Below are 5,303 nucleotides of genomic sequence, written 5' to 3' on the forward strand. Positions count from 1 at the left end.
ATTTAAGTCTGTTTCAATTTATAATCCAAAATAAAAAAATCTTGTACTTTAAAAATAAGGGGCCTATGAAACAAGTTTTTTAATAGTGGTGGCTAATTAAGCCAACTGTTCATACTGTCTCTTTAAAAAACCTTCCTGTCACTCTAACCCCTCCTTCCAATGCCCCCCTCCCCTCCAAATACACACACAGACACATACTTTCCTTCAATGAGTGGTTCAGGCTCCATGATTAAGGTCATGCCGTTTGTTCATTACTGGCCTGGCTAATGTGATTGAATTGGAACAATACCTTTGAACTCCTTGCCTCTGATCTGCATACTAATTGACTCTCTTGTCCTTGGCAGTGACCTTGACAGGCTCTCAACCACTCTGGGAATGTCTGACCAGTTTCTGATCAAAAGTTCCTATAAAAAAACAAAACAAATATTAGTCATTTATGTTACTCTTCTCTGTATTCATATTCCCTTATACACCATTAGAGAAGGCAAAATTGTTACTCCCTAGCTCCCCCTGGATGTATTTTAAAACTAGAAAATCACCATGTCATTTTAAAGTACTGACACAGTGACAGCATTGATTTTAGAGCATTCATTGTTGTAACCTAAAACACATTTTCACATATATTTTGAGGGGATTTTTTTCCGATCTTTGTTATGAGAGATGCATGTTTCTCAAGGCCTTTGATACTTTCCCAATATTTCATTTTTTTAAATAATAATCTTCCATTGAGTTTTATTTTAACACAAGAAAATTGCACAGATTATTTCACTTTTACAGTCCTACCCATACCTTTACAGCATGGATGTTAACAGGTTCTAAAAAGCAGTACAACTTATTGTAATTAAAAAAACCCTGCATCTAAAAATGCAAGATTTCAGGTTATGATCTAAAGCTTTTATATCTATATCTCTGAGGCTCTTAGAACAACACATTTCTCTGCAGAGACAGGATTTCTCTGCAGAAGAGGTTATTAAACATTGTACTAATGTTATGAAAAAAGCTGTTACAGAAAACTACTTTTCTGACTGGAAAGCATAGCTTGACTTGGTTCTTACTGGAGGGGAGATTTACTTCATGAGGCAAGTTTCAGCATCTGTGAACCCTTCTTATTAAAGAACCTATATCATGCAGTAATAACTTAAATCACTAAAACTGAGTATCCATCAAGAAATACGCAAAGAGAGACAGACAGACAACAGAGAAAAAGAGTTATTTACAATAAAGATTAGCTTCAGAAAAAGTTTTAAAATTAAAAAAAACATGACATTCATTTTGATTTTAAACAAAATCTCCAGTGAGAAAAAAAAATATTAGGAACATTAAACTTATTCATTCTTTAATAATACTTTGAACTTCTGTAACACTTTTCATCTAAAGCTGTCAAAGTGCTTTAAACACATTAATGAATTAAGCCTTATGACAACCAGATGAGGTAAGTATTATCATTCTATATCAGTGGTGACCTGTAAATAGTATAGAAAACTATAAAATTTCTGACAAATACATAGTTTAATGTAATTTCTACTTTTATTCTGCTCTGGTAATTAGAACAGCTGTTTTGAGAGAATGGTCTGAAAATGTATAAGAGGTTTTCATGACAAAGAAAATTAAGATTCTTTAAAAAAAAACTCTGGCCCATATCCAGGTACTTAGACAGGGCCAGATCTGGGCTTCATGGAAATCTACATGAAGTATATATATGGCTAGAGTATTAAGTTCTTTTTCAAATCCAGACTTTCCACAAATTTGGGTTTCCAATTCAGAAATAATAAGTTGAATTAGTCACCAAGTTCAGATCCAGATCCCAGCCTTCTCAAACTTCAGGGGTGACTTGGATCCAGGATTCCAGTTTGGACCCAACTCTAATATACATGTGGTTTCATCCAGTTTCTATGCCTGGTTCCATCCCATACTTAGAGGCCTCTTACCTCATCTTGCGCCTGTCTGCCTGAAAGCCTTTGACTTATGAGGCTCTGTGTCCTTAGGTGATCTCTCTGAGTTGTTCAGGAAATCTAGAAGTACAGCTAAAGAGGAGGCAGCAAGGGAAGACAGCTCCAGAATTCAGCATCCACAGTGGTCTGTAGCAGCAGATGTCAGATAGGGCTGCAGGTGGCAACCTGAAATAGCATTTGGCTGATGAGCTGCTTGTGTGTAGTCAGGACCACCAGAAGAGTGGAGCTCTATGTACCATAGAACGAAGGGCCAGAACTTTAAAGGTATTCAGGCACCTAAAGATGCAGATAGATGCCTAGTGGGCTTCTCAAAAGAGCCCAGGTGCTGAACTCCCATTGATTTCACTGCTCTCAGCCTGTGGTTTGCTCTGGGAGTAGCCGCTAATCAGGTGACGTTAACATACAGATGCATATAAGATACTGATCTATTTTAAAAATAATAACACTGTTTATGTAAAAAATATTACATTTATTTAGGATCCCATCGTGTCTTCCAAGTTATATACACAGATATGATTCACCCCACCACTGAAATGCAGCTACCTCTGCAGTAGAATACACCAGCCATTCTGAAACAAGACACAATGCAGAAGAGATTTCACAAAGAATAAATTCTCCAAATGAAGCTGCAAAGGGGATGTTCTAGGTACGCTGAATGCAGTTACCCTAATTTACCAGAATTTACTCAGGCAATACTGCAGTGCCCTGTGCTCTTTGAATTACTTCAAGGAGTCAGGACCTTGGTTTTATGTCTCATTCAAAAGATGGTATATCCAATGTCACACTGTCCCTACATAGTGTCATTGCTTTGGTAACAAGCGCCCCCTACAGTAAGGGAAGAGTACCACCTATTCGGTCACCAAAATCTCTACTTCCTGCATTTTCCTAGGATGTCACCCATCCAAGTGACCAGAACTAACTATATCTCATATTTGAGATTGGAGATAATCACACCTAAAAGCAGCATGTGCATATGTGTATATACAGATCTTTCTAATATGGACAAGATTTAACCATAAACCACTTTCTTCTCAAAACTGAAAAGGAGTATCAAATGGTTTCCAGTCACTTAATCCAATATTAAACAAGAAATCAAAGGAGTTCAGCCACTTGCAGCTGACTGGAATATATTCTAATCTGCACTGCATCTGTAAGTAGCATGTGCTGGAATAAGGGCCAGTCCATCATTAAAAAAAATCATCAAGTTAGATTCTCTCCTGTGCCAGAGCTCAGTTTGGCCCAGAAGGGTGAGAATGAGGCACTAGGGGGCCTGTTTGGTTGTCCTGATTCTAAAGACCAGCACTGGCCCTGACACCACTTAGAGCTGTTGCCAGGCTGCTCTAAGTTACACCATTAGCATGGGTCCTTAATGTACCCTGTGCCAGAGGTGGATAGGTATAGTGAAGCAGAGCTCTGCCATGCCCCCTCCCTCCCCCTTCCCCACAGCTGGGATGGAGTCAGAGGAGTCAGTAATGCCCAGCAGAGTCACCCTACAGCAAGGGAATTGTCTGTTGGGCATTTTCAGCCTGATTACAGCTGCCTGAAGGGTGCAGAGGGGCTGCCACACATGAAACAGTCTAGCCCATTATTAGTGTAGAGTCACATTAAAATAAAGATGTTAAACTAAACATCTAAGAAGTATTGTACATAGTGCTCTAAGTGTGCATGGTGTCATACGTGCATTCTACATAGCACATGCAAAGTATGTTGAAAAACAGGGATGTGGAAGCTATGTTTCTTTGACCTTGTTTTCTCTAACAAACATATAGCAACATGTATATATAGACACACTACTATTAAAAAAAATCCAAAAACAAGACACTTCACTGCTCACACTTCTCTGAGGACAGGGTGTTAGAACAAACACTGACGGATGTGTAGTCACATGGCTTAATGCACTAGTGGAAGGTGCTCAGAAACTACAATGATGACCAGGGTATAACACCCTACACAGGAGAAAATATATGAGAGAAGTATTAATTATTGATAAGATACAAGGAAAATTAATGTCCATATATTCTATCTGCCCACCTGCCTACCATGAGGATGGCAAAGATGTCTTCTCTGCGCCTAATAACCAGGGCGGTGTGTAGCAGTTTTCCCTTCTGGCTCAGTAGTCAGGTTCTCTTCTTCCTCCCTGGCTGAAATGTTGTTATACATATACTGTATTATTTGAGCCTCCTATTAGGGTCTATTGAAGTCACTGAAAGAAAAAAAAAGTATAATTAAATAAGGCTTTAGAGGACAGATAATAAATGACTAGCGAAATCAAGGGATTGAGGCAAAGCTAGAGTTGCTTAAACATTCTACATGGCCATTCACTAGATGTAAGACAGCTAAACAGTTCATTGTGACCAATGAAGATCTCAATTAAAAACAGTACTGACTGGCTTCAATAAAATGTAAGGCTATCAGGGCCTATGAGACTTATGTGTGTGCTTTAAATAATCAGGGGTTTGATGCTGAGCTGACTTACCTGATCCTGTAAAGCATTTAAGCACATGCTTAACGTTAGGCATTGTCTTTAATGGGACTACGCACATACCTAATATTAAATATGCTTTTATGTGCATTGGAGTGCTTGGAAATTTGCAGGGTCAAGCGTCTGATGAATAGGGAAGAGATTATAGATGTGTTTAAAATTAAGCATGTGCTTAACTGTTTGCTGAAGCAGGTGCATAGGCAGGTTTCAGTTTTGCTTTTATTGTTTGTGAGTTCAACTAAGTTTTAGCATAGGCACATTTGTCTGTGATTTATTTCTATTTTTTAATCATTCTTGGTGTTTTAATATTTAATAGCACCATTAGATGTTGAGGTACTTAGAATTTTTGTTTGTCAACATTCTGTTTCCATTATCATTCTGGTAATTATTGCTATTTTTTTAATTGATTAAATAAGAGTTCTACTTTAACATTTAAACCTAAAGGTTAATAGCAAAGATGTGTGATGATAGAAACTGTATAACAACTGCATGGTTTAGCTGCCTACCAGGGTCAAAGCAGAAGCTACATGTGTCCTCAGTAATCCACAAAGTGGGGGAAGTCAGAATATTCAAAACAAAATTCTTTTTTAGTTGAAACATGCCTGTTTTCATGTTTGCAAGATCTTTATTGTATTGGGGCAATTTTAAAATATCTCATTTTGTGTATTAAACTTCGAAAATTGTTTTGCTACCAATTTTATTGGGGAAAATGTTGTGACAGATTTATATGCAATTTTTCAAATGGGGCTCATTGGTGATAACACTAAATACATGGAACTGGATCTGGTTCTCAGATCAGATGAATCTACCCCTTATGGCTCCAATCAAATCTTTGTGGGAAGATGCCTGCCCCTATGAGAAGCGCCATT

At 37.8% G+C, this 5,303-nt stretch overlaps 1 long non-coding RNA gene across 1 annotated transcript; it reads right to left on the reverse strand.

Annotated features, from left to right (window-relative positions):
- Positions 1 to 294: 294 nt before the first annotated feature.
- On the reverse strand, positions 295 to 4,146 carry LOC123368274. Its single transcript, XR_006578734.1, has 3 exons — positions 3,992 to 4,146; positions 1,929 to 2,117; positions 295 to 404 (listed from the first exon to the last, which is right to left on the reverse strand). It is a non-coding gene; the product is annotated as an uncharacterized LOC123368274 (long non-coding RNA).
- Between the last annotated feature and the right edge of the window lie 1,157 nt (positions 4,147 to 5,303).

The sequence above is a fragment of the Mauremys mutica genome, chromosome 4 (genome assembly GCF_020497125.1).
Source record: "Mauremys mutica isolate MM-2020 ecotype Southern chromosome 4, ASM2049712v1, whole genome shotgun sequence".
In the NCBI taxonomy this organism is placed as follows: domain Eukaryota; kingdom Metazoa; phylum Chordata; order Testudines; family Geoemydidae; genus Mauremys; species Mauremys mutica.